Source organism: Rattus rattus, chromosome 12 (assembly GCF_011064425.1).
Source record: "Rattus rattus isolate New Zealand chromosome 12, Rrattus_CSIRO_v1, whole genome shotgun sequence".
Lineage (NCBI taxonomy): Eukaryota > Metazoa > Chordata > Mammalia > Rodentia > Muridae > Rattus > Rattus rattus.
The window spans coordinates 69,939,688-69,951,205 of NC_046165.1; positions in this window are offsets into that span (position 1 = coordinate 69,939,688).

The following is an 11,518-nucleotide window of genomic DNA, read 5'->3' on the forward strand; positions in this document are numbered from 1 at the left end:
AGAGCATGCTGGGACTCTACAGGAAGGCCTGGTATTGGGAAGGTGGGGCACACATCTCAGACACCAATCAGAAACTTAGAGCTATAAATAAGTTTACCAGTTCTAGGAGACTGAATTAGGAAGAGAAGCCAGGGAACTACAGCAGCAGTTACTACCAATTAAGGACAGCGGACCCAGGAGCAGAACCAACAGGAGCAAAGTGTGGATTTCATATGAAAAGAGGAAACACTGATATTGGACATTTGGGGAAAGCTGGACCACGGTCCCTCACGTTTGAAGGATAGAAGAACAACACCGAGAGTATGGTCCTCTTTGGAGAGTATACAGCTCTTATGGAACTAGGGAGCAAATCCAGGGTCTCATAAACATTAAGCAAGAGCTCTGTCACAAAGCCACAGCCCCAGTGCCACACACTACCACCCCTGATATATAGATATAGATCGATAGATATAGGTAGATATTTAATCATGTAGACTGTCTAGACTTGAACTGTCCATCTAACTCAGGATGACCTTGAACTCTAGGTCTTTGGCCTCCATGTCCTGATTGCTGGAAGTACAGACAAGATTTTTTGTTTGTTTGGTTGGTTGGCTTGTTTTGTTTTGTTTTTCAAGCCAGGGTTTCTCTGTGTAGCCTTGTCTATCCTAGAAGTAGCTCTTAGACCAGGCTGGCCTCAAACTGTAGCCCGCCTGCCTCTGCCTCACTGAGTGCTAGGATTAAAGGCTTTTCCTGCCTCTGGTCAGCTCAGCTCATTCTTTGAGACAGACTCTGAACTGGCTCTGTAACTCAAGCAGCTCTTAAGCTCGAGATCCTCCTGCCTCAGCCTCCTGAGCAGTTGAGGTTACAGGCCTCAAGACACTACACTTCCCAAAAGCATAGCATCAAGAGACACAATTAAGACTCAATTGTGTGACCACCCTGTGACCGTCCTTGATGGAGAAGGACCCAGCTAATCCTCCAACCATAACACAAGTGGAAATGGGGCAGATAACATTATTCCCTACCAGTGTGAGATGGGTTACCTGCAATTCCCCAGCGACAGAGAGAAGTTAGTAGACATGCAGGCTGGGTGATTATAAGTAGAACAGAAAGAAGATGAACCTGTCCAAGAGTGGGAAGAATGGGGGCAGCAATACAGCCTTATCCAACCACATATACAGTCTTGCCAAGCCCATGGCTAACATACAGAAATGAGTGGTCAGCAGAGACTCACACATGTTGCCCCGCGTCTATAACTCTATGGTCCTTTTCTCACAATAGCAAACCCTGTACAACATCTTCTCCACTGACCTTGAAGAATGCTGGACATTCCCACCAAACGATTCAAGCCTCAGCAGCAAATCCATCTACAGATTCTGGGGTGTTTGCCAATCCTGCCATGGGCCCCACCCAGTGCTTGCTTCTGCTTCATAACCCAGGTCTCCAAAAAGACAGATGGGTGGGATCTCTCTATCACCACGAAAACCCATGACATCGAGCGAATCATGACACTTTTAGTCTCATGGTTCTCCACAGGAAGGTTTCAAAAACACATGGCAGCCAACAATTGCAACTGGGGGGAGAAGGAAGCGGAGCTTTGAAGGACTTATCAAGGAAGGTCCTCTGTGATAACCACTGTCCAATGCGATCGCTGTTCTAGTAAGTTACACGTGCCAACCTGGACCTCCCATCTCCCTGCCTTTTACCAGCTGCCCTCACTAACACATGCATGCATGTACCCACGACAGATCTATCACCATTGTGACATGAAGGAGGTCAAGAAACCACAGAGATTCAAAGATAAGGGAAATTCCGGTGAGACTGACTGGCCTACAAGATGAATGGCATCCTGTAGAACTGTCTGTCCCAAAGTTCGCCCACCTGTATCATGATCACCTGAGTTTAAAATGTATGCTAAGAAACGTGTAGTGGTATGAAGCCATAATTCCAATTTCTAGAGACAGGAGGTTCACGTATTCAAGATAGCCTGGGCCACAGAGTTAGTTCAAGGCCAGCCTCGAACTTAGCAAGACCCCGTCTCAAAATAAAAGCAAAAAAGGGACATAACTCAGAATGTTTGCCTGTCATGCAGAAGTCCTGGAATCTATTCCTAGTACCACAGATGGTAATTAATTAAATATACCTTTCTGAACCACACTGTACACCAAATGAATCAGAAACTCCCACTGAATTGATCTATGCTAGTGACTGACAACTGTCAGCTCAGCCCCCAACATCTGTCTGTGACCTGTCCCAGCTCCCCAGTTCCCAGGACTCTGATACAGCACATACTCCCACACAGCAACTAGCATCACTTAAAACTTTTTTGTCCCTTTAGTGCTGGGGATTGAACCCAAGACTCCACCCATGCTAGGCCACTAAGTGTTCTGCCACTAAGCTATACCCAAACCAAACGTTTTGGGTTTTGGTTTTTTCCACCTCAGATGTAGCATCTTCATTCACACTTTCAAACTTCCAATCTACCAGAATCTGATGGTATTGTGTGTCTATAGTGACTTTTCTCTAACAGAGGAAAACAATTCTTAAACACTATCCACTTACCGTGTGACTGAAGACGTCCTGCCTTCTTTTCTCCTGAGGAAACTTTGCTTCTCCTGAAGCTGCCATCCGCTTCCAGAGATGTTGGCATCAGAACTCCCCCAGCCCAGGGCAGTTCTGCCCAGCGTGGACAACAAACCCCTGCTTACTTTCCATGAACAGGACACATCTCTGAGAGCCATCCCCTTTGACTTTACCCGAAGCCAAGCTTTCCTTCAGCTCTTACAGATTGGTGGCTAGCGACCTTTGCCTACGGGAAATGAGGGAAATGCGAAGAGTCTTGCAGAGGGGCGGCTTAAGGTTAAATTTTTCAGGGGCTGGGGTGTGTCACCACAGATAATGAAGATTGTCCTTCACAGGGTCAGCTCCTCTCTCACCGTCATTGTTGGGCCTTGGTCCTCCCTTCCAAGAGTAGATTTCCAAGACAGGAATTAATCCAGTCCTATCTGGGGTGCATTGAGAAACCTCTAAACATAAACTCTTGGCGTCTTTGTAGAAGTTCCAAGTGCCTTTGTCTTCCCGCCACCCGCCGCACCTCTCTCTCCACTTCTAGAGTGCCTCTTATCCTTCCAGGATCGGTTTGAACAAAAGGACAAGGAACCAATTCATCTCGACCCCACGACCCCACGAGAGCAGGAGATCCATATGTAAGACCCAGATGGGATGCCCTACCAGCAAAGCTTGAAGGTCTCTCCCTCACTCTCTCTGGTACTGGCTGAGGGGCAGCATAGCTGCCAAGTATCTCTCCAGGCCTTTTCACACTCCAGTCTTTTTCTGTCCTAACTGCCCAGAGAAGTACACACCCCCTGTTCCAGCTGTGGCTGTAAATGGTGTCCTTCTCTCTCCTTGCTCTAGATCCCTTTGCATAGCTGCTCAAAACCAGTGTAGCGCCATCTAAGCCCCTTCTCGGAATTAGGGAAGGGAGGAGTTGTTTGGAGAAGAGCGGAGGAGAGATGTTCTAGTGAATACTGGCCTCCATCCATCTGGGAAGGGCAGCCTCACACGCCACTTCCCACCATGGAGCTCCACCCAGCGCCTGGCATTTCTATGCCCATGACCCCTCTTCCCTCATGGCCGCCAAGCGGAATCGTGAGCAAGTTTGGAGGCTTTGGGTTTGCCGCAGTGCCAGAATCTGAGTCACTGGTCACATGCCAGTGCAACACTGCCAAGTGTGGCGGCATCTACTTGGTTGGGTGCCAAGCAGGAGGACCCAGATGGCGATGATGAAAAGGGGGGGGGAGGCAAAAACGGGGGAGGGGAGGAGAAGGAGGCCCCAGGGAGAAAAATCAGCCACACTTGTAAGAGTGGACAGTACGAACAGGGTCTACAAAAGGGTGTCCTTCCCCATTTCGCAGCTCAGTTTCACATGCAGCCCCTTCCCGCTCCACAGCACCTGTAACACTGGTAACATACAGACCAGTTTAGAGGGTATGGCCATCTTCAACGGGACATGACTGGAGGCCAGGACGACTGTCAGGGCTTGCCACTCTTCGTCCTTGGGGGTCTTAGCAATGGCCTCCTCCCTCCATTGTGTCCTCATGCGGTACTCCATCTGTCAGTCTTCTCTCCATGCCTAAGAGGGGCTGGGAAGGAGGACCTGGCAGAAAAACGTCCATCCTCCCAAATGAAACATCCTTCATCTGGCCACCCAACTCCTGGCACGACAGCCTCCTTAACCACATCGAGAGGGACACTGTCACCCTCCCCATTCCACACCACGCCACAGCCATGCCAGGCTCCATGGGCAGCGCCAGTTCCCCTGTTGTCTTCGTCAGTGTTCTCTCACAAAAGGCCCCACGGCCAGCCCAGATGAGTCCTCCCTGGGTAGTAGTGGTACAGTCCCTCCCCCTGTCCCTTCCACTCTCTCCTGGCACTTCCCCATCTACTCTCTCCACTCTCAGACTGGAGCAGGGACAACTCCTCCACCGGCCACACACTTCTCAGAGATCATGGTAGAGGGGCAGCGGTATCAGCAGCACGTCCCACGTTCCTCTCCACCTCCTCGTCCCCTCAGTTCCCATAACCCCAGACCTGGCACGAGCCTACAGTTGTGATGCCAACAGCTCTCGCGTGCCGCATCTTCCTCCCAGAGCACAAGGACTCCTGTCACTGCCCCCTGCATTTGTCCCCTCCCATCTCCATGGGCACAAGGGTGGCAGCTGCAGTGCCAACGCCTGCAATCAGACAGCACGAAGCAACCTCTTCTCCCCTCCAAGGCCCCGCGCCTCTCCCCTCTTCCTTCCACTCCATCCTTCTGTCCTTCTAGTTGGATGCTACAGTGGCAACCACAATGCCAACCCCCACCCATGCCCAGGAGGCTCACATACAACACATGCGTCTGCGTACATGTACATGCGCGCGCACACACACATACACACACGGCCCCATGAGTGCCAGGCGGCGGTGGCAGACACACAGCGATGCAGTGACTGGTACCCGAGGAGGCAGCCAGATTCGGCACCTGATCCAGCACCCATTTGGGATTGGGTGGCAGGCAGGCAGGCGAAGGGGTGATGGAGGCAGGCGATGGCCTTAGGTTGGCAGCCGATGGAGCTAGGAGAATGGAAGGAACAGATGCTCTTTGCCCAGCCTCCCTCCCTCTCTCTCCCTGAGATCAGTGCCAAGCTGGGGGGATGGGGAGAGGGGAAGCTGGGGGAAGGGTGGCATTTGGAGAGCTGGCAGGCGGGGGAAGCTGGGTCCGCCCAAGCTGGGCAGTGCCGGCACTGGCTGCCGCCTCTCCACTCTGCCATCTGTCTCGCTTCTCTCCCCACCCCCTTTCTCTCTTTCTCTCTCTTTCTCTTTCTCTTTCTCTCTCTTCCTCCTTCAACCATAGTGAAATGAAAAGAGGGAGACAGAGTCCTCATCCCACCCATCCCAACCTCTGTACCACCCCCGTCTTCCTCCCCACAACTCACCATACCATACCATCACCAAGCCATCTGTGCTCTCTCCTTCTGGTTCGGTCACCTTCTCTCACTCGCCTTCACCCTCATGCCAAAACAGGGGCAATTTAAATATATATTATATACATTGTATGTATATGTGTGTATGTGTATATACATGTCTATGTATATACACACACATACATACACATACACACATGCACATATACATTAAAAGGCAACTTAAAATGAAAACTATTTTCTTTGGAATGCCCTGTTCTTCAGAGTCTGGGTCCTCGGTGCCAATATTTATGTGGCAGGCAGAGGGAGGGGACCCTGTCCTCAGCTGGTGCCCATGAATCCCATGCCAGGGAGGAGGGGTGGCTGGGTTGGGGCGGGGGTGGGGTGGGGTACCGGGAGAGCTCTCTTCTTTCTGCGTCTGTGGTTGTTTCTTTTTTTTTTTCCCGTACTCTTCCACTTCCGGAGTAGATTCAAATAGATCTAGAGTCCTCCCCACCCCCAGCCCCTCAGCCCCCCAGCCCTGGTCCCCACCTCAGCCCCCCAGCCCTGGATCCCGGGGCCCCAGCGTTCTTCTCTCCTTGCTTTTGATTTTATTCCTCGATCACCCTTTCCGGTTTTGTGTGTGTACGTGTGCGTGCGTGCAAGTGTGCTTGCATCCATGGCAGTGGGCACCGTGCCAGCCACCACACTGCCATCTGCGATGCCTTCTGCAGCCTCGGCTACTTCTCTCTGCCACCTTCAGCTCGCAACCCCCCCAGCATCCTAGCTCCCCACCTCCAGTCCCCAATCATTAATTAGCTACTGAATTAATTAAATCGTGAATGCTAATTAACATTCCTACAGGGCAGGCTGCCAGGCTGGGGGCAGAGGGAACGAGAAGGCAAGTGGAGATCTGGAGGCAGAGAGGGAGCCCGTCTGCTTAGAACTCAGAGGAGATAGGAGGAACCCAAAGGAGGGATGAAGGAGAAAGAAGGCAGGGTGGTGAGGAAAGGGCAGGGCTGCAGGTAGAGGGGTCGGCATGGAGATGGGGTGTTAGGCACCAAGATGTAAGTGAATGACACTCCTTCCCACCCAAGTGAGGTGACACTCCTTGTCAACACACTAACCTCTGTCCCAACCACAGGCCAGCACAGAGCCTAGGATGGGGGACTCTGATGGTGACATGGCTCACGGATAAAGGTGCTTGCTGCCAAACAGGACAGCCATAGTTCAGTCCCTGAGAGCCACAGGGTGGAAGGACAGAACTGACTCCAGCAAGTGTCCTCTGGCCTTCACGTATACACCACAGCATACGTGTCCTTTCATGTGCATGTGCACATGCACGTACACATAAATAAACGTAATAAAACACATAAATAGAGGTCCCCTCTAAAAAAGGGAAGAAAGGACTGGGCAGTGGCGGCGGATGCCACCCGGCAGTCAGGAGGCAGAGGCAGGAGGATCTGAGCTTGAGGCCAGCCTGGTCTACAGAGGGAGTTCCAGGGCAGCCTAAGAGATCCTGTCTCGAAGAAAACAAAAAAGAGTACAAAGAAAAAGGGAGAAAAGAAGGGAAGGAAGGAAGAAAGCAAGCAAGCAAGGGAGAGAGAGAGAGAGAGAGAGAGAGAGAGAGAGAGAGAGAGAGAGAGAGAGAAAGAAGATCCAAAACAGTGTGCCCAACACTGACCATCAGACCAGATCAGCAGAAAATTCTGGGCTCCACAAGGCCCATGTCATTCTTTTCTGGCTACCACAGGCCCACACACGGTGCACATACACACATGCAGACAAAAAAGAACTCATAAACGTAAAACTCAATAAATCTTTTATCTCATTACTAATAGTAGTAGTACATTGTCGCTGTCTTCAGACACACCAAAGGAGGGCATCAGATCCCATTACAGATGATTGTGAGCCACCATGTGGTTGCTGCGAGTTGAACTCAGGACCTGTGGATGAGCAGTCTGTGCTCTTAACCACTGAGCCATCTCTCCAGCCCCAAAAATCAATAAATATTAAACAAACAAACAAAAACAACCCACTGTTAACAGTGTTTTACCCACCTATTCTCAAATTCATTAGATTATACGACCCGTGTGTGTGTGTGTGTGTGTGTGTGTGTGTGTGTGTGTGTGTGTGTGTGTGTATGTGTGTTTAACCTACTGGCTACTGGCAGGGTCACGTGCGTGTCCTGTTTAGAGACCAGAGAACAGCTTGAGGGAATCGGTTCTCTCCTTCCACCACGGATCGTTGGAATGGAACTCAGGTCGTTAGGTTTGGCCACAGGCACCTCTACAGGCTGAGCCAACTCGCTGACCCTCTTCCTGTGTCTTCTTGAGACTGGGTCTTGTTATGTAGCCCAGGCTGACCTCAAACTCAGTATGTAGCCGAGGCTGTCCATGAACTCACAGCAATTCTCCTGAATGCTAAGACTAAAGATACGAACCCCTGAACCTGCTGTTTACATTTCAGTCTAATTTCATCGTTTCGTCTTCTTTTGTTTTTTCTTAACTAGCTCTAAGGATTGAACCCATGGCCTCATGTATGTTATATAAATGCTCTGCCATGGGCGATACCAGCAACCTTAATTTTCCTTTCCTCCTACAAAGAACTCTGTTTTGTGGAAAGTACCAACAAGTGGTCAGGAGAAGCTGGCAGACAGATCCATGGTCTCGTGGTGAAGAGGATTCTTTTTTGTTTTTGTTTTTGTTTTTGAGGCAAGGTCTGTCTATGTAGCACTGATTGTCCTGGAATTAGCTATGTAGACCAGCTGGTCTCAAACTGTGAGAGATCTACCAGCCTCTGCCTCCCTAGTATGGGGATTAAAGCATGCGCCACCATCCCAGCCTGGTGGAGAGGACTCTAAGACTCTATAAAGGAACAGCATAGGACTCCATTGCTCAGATGTAAAGCAGAAGGTATCAAGCCAGCTCCCAGAAGCCTGCCGCTCGTTAGAATCACAGTGACTTAGGGTTACTTCTGCTGCAACAAAACACCTTAGGCAAAGAAACCTGGGGAGAAAAGGGTTTCTTTGGCTTACACTTCTACATCACAGTTCATCATCAAAAGTCACAAGGGCAGGAAGTCAAGCAGGAGCTGATGCAGAGGCCATGGAGGGGTGCTCTTTACTGGCTTGCTCCCCATGGCTTGCTCAGCCTGCTTTCTTATAGAATCCAGGACCACCAGAAGCCCCAGGCGTGGTTCCACCCACAGTGGACCTGGCCCTCCCCCATCAATTACTAATTAAGAAAATGCCCAGAGGTTGGGGATTTAGCTCCGTGGTAGAGTGTTTGCCTAGCAAGCACAAGGCCCTGGGTTCAGTCTTCAGCTCCGGGGGTGGGGGGGTGGGGGATGGGGGTGGGGGGGGGTGGGGGGGGGGGGTGGGGGGGGTGATGCCCTAGGGGTCTCCCTTCAGCCAGATCTTGTAGAGACATTTTCTCAATTGAGGTTCCTTCTTCTCTGATGACTCTAGCCTATGTCAAGTCAACCTAAGAATTAGCCAGCACAGACAGACCAATGCTCTCAGAGGACAGAGGCCTCCTTACCAACCATCAGGTCTAACTGAGAGTCAGCCGGAAATCTGGGTAGGTCTCAAGTCAGTGACCGCAGCCCCAGGAGACAAGGCCAGGAGAAAATTTGTCAATTGCACACAGCTCCTGAGAGGTTTGGCAGCCCCTCTCTTTCCTGGCCTACCCTTTCCTTCCACTTGCTTTCAGGCGCTATGGCATCTGGGCGCTTCAGGAGACTACCCCGCCCCCCATGCAGGTGGTAAAGAGTAACAGCAGCTTTCGCTTCATACAGTTCCCCCAACTGTTCTGGATGTCCTGGCCCAGAACTTTGTTCTAGCTCTCGTAGCTGTCTCTTTGGATCGCCTCACAGCACTGCTATGCTATGGACCCAAAGATTTTACCTCTATCTGAGCCTCAAGCCCACGGAGTATCTGAGATTTCAAGCACCTCCAGACATATTCCAGAAGATGGCATTGGATCCTCTGGGACTGGAGTTACAGACAATTACAAGTCCCCACGATGGGCATCAAACCTGGGTCCTCTGCAAAGCAGTAAGCGCTCTAACCCACAGAGCCATCACTCCAGCCAGAAGATGTCGTATGACAGCTGGGACACATGAAGCACTGGCAGGAAGAGACGTTAAGCCAGGCCTCTATTAGCTCTTGAACATCACCCTATGATGACCTACTTCCACATGGCTCACCTTTTCTTGGCCCACTCATGGATAAAGGGGGACAAAGTAAAGTCCCTTTCTCAGTCAGAGGAAGTGAGGAAAGAGATTAGAAAGAAATTCTCACAGGATACAGTTGTTTGTTCTACACACACACACACACACACACACACACACACAGACAGAGAGAGAGAGAGAGAGAGAGAGAGAGAGAGAGAGAGAGAGAGAGAGGTTTTCATTCTCTCATTCTATATCTCTATGATGCTAGGGCTCAAATGAAAAGCGTCAAGCATGCTAGCAAGAATAACATTAAGAAACACAAGCCACTCTCTCTTGAGGATCCCACCCCAGATTCACAGTGTATCCTTCCTTCTGCAACACTTCTTTGAGGAGCCCACACCTATACACCTAAGATATATATTGCTTCCTTTTTTTTTCTTTTTTAAAAATAATTTATTTGGGGTTGGGGATTTAGCTCAGTGGTAGAGCGCTTGCCTAGCAAACGCAAGGCCCTGGGTTCGGTCCTCAGCTCTGAAAAAAAAGAAAGAAAAAAATTAATTTATTTTTATTTTGCGTGCGTCAGTGTTTTGCCTTCACGTGTGCCTGTGTGAGGGTGTCAGATCCCCTGGAACTGGAGTTACAGTTCCACATAGGTGCTGGGAATTGTACTTAGAGTTTTAGATCTTCTGCAAGGACAGCGCTCTTAACAGCTAAGCCATCTGTCCAGCCCACTTCCTTTCTTTTTCTTTTTTTTTCTTTAAAAAAGTAGCAGTCATAATTTAAAATATTAAAAACCCTTATTTATCCCACTCCTCCCACCACCAACAAACCGGAGGGCTGGGGAGATGTTCCGTAGGTAAGTATAGTTGTTGCACAAGTGTGAGGATCAGAGTTCAAATCTCCAGCACACATATAAAAGGCTAGGCATGGCCACACCTGCCTCAGCTGTGTTGTAGGTGGTCAGAGACAGGAGAATTCCTGGTTTGCTAGTTGCTAGTTCAGTGAGCAACCCTGTGTTGACAGAATAAGGTAGAAAATAACAGAGCACTAAGCTACCTTGTCTGGTCTACACGTGTGCACACAGATGCATGCACACATACACACGTGTACACACACACACACACACAAGAAAAAATGGGGTGTTGCACCTAGCTACTTAAGGTCACAGTCTACTATGTCTGGATGGCTCCTCTGAGCTTGGGAATGAATCTCCCTCCCAGCAACTACCTGGGATTCCTGGACTGCCTCTCCATACGGACAGGCATTCACAGTACGTTAAGTTCCAGCCAATGACGTCGTTCACCCTGAAAATGCCTCCTCACCCTCCAAGGTTCATATACAGCCCTTGGTCACCCCGATAAAGACCCGAGCACAAGCTGAGATCATCTAGGGGAGCTGTTTCATTAAAATCCTTAAAGAACACTCAACCACGATGGGGAGTACGGTAATCAAGGGCTCTACCGCTAACCACAACCCAAACCTCAGGACGTAGTTTTAAAGAAAGCTATGTGCTAAAGTATTCCTTCTCCTGTAAATTAGAAGCTTGCCAGAATCATGGATTTCAACCTGGCTCACTTTCCCTTCCAGAGGCTATGGTAACTCAGACACCTCTCAGCACTGAGCCGTGGCCCATAGCAGAGGCATTATTGAGCTATGGTTCAAATGATGACTATTGAATTATCAGCCCTGGCAAGCCCGGCCAGCTCCCTACAACAGTGGCAGTCAGCTGCAAGATTCAAAATTGAGAAGCTGGGTAGTATCTTCAGGAACCAACACTCCACCTAACAAGGGTTCTCTGAGCCCCCTACCAGCATCGGCAAGGAAAGAGAGGCTGGCTAGGGATGGCCACCGGGAGTGAAGCCCAGGGGCCAAGCAGAGGATTGGAAAGTACTCAGTGCCCATTACTTCTAGAGGCTCCCAAC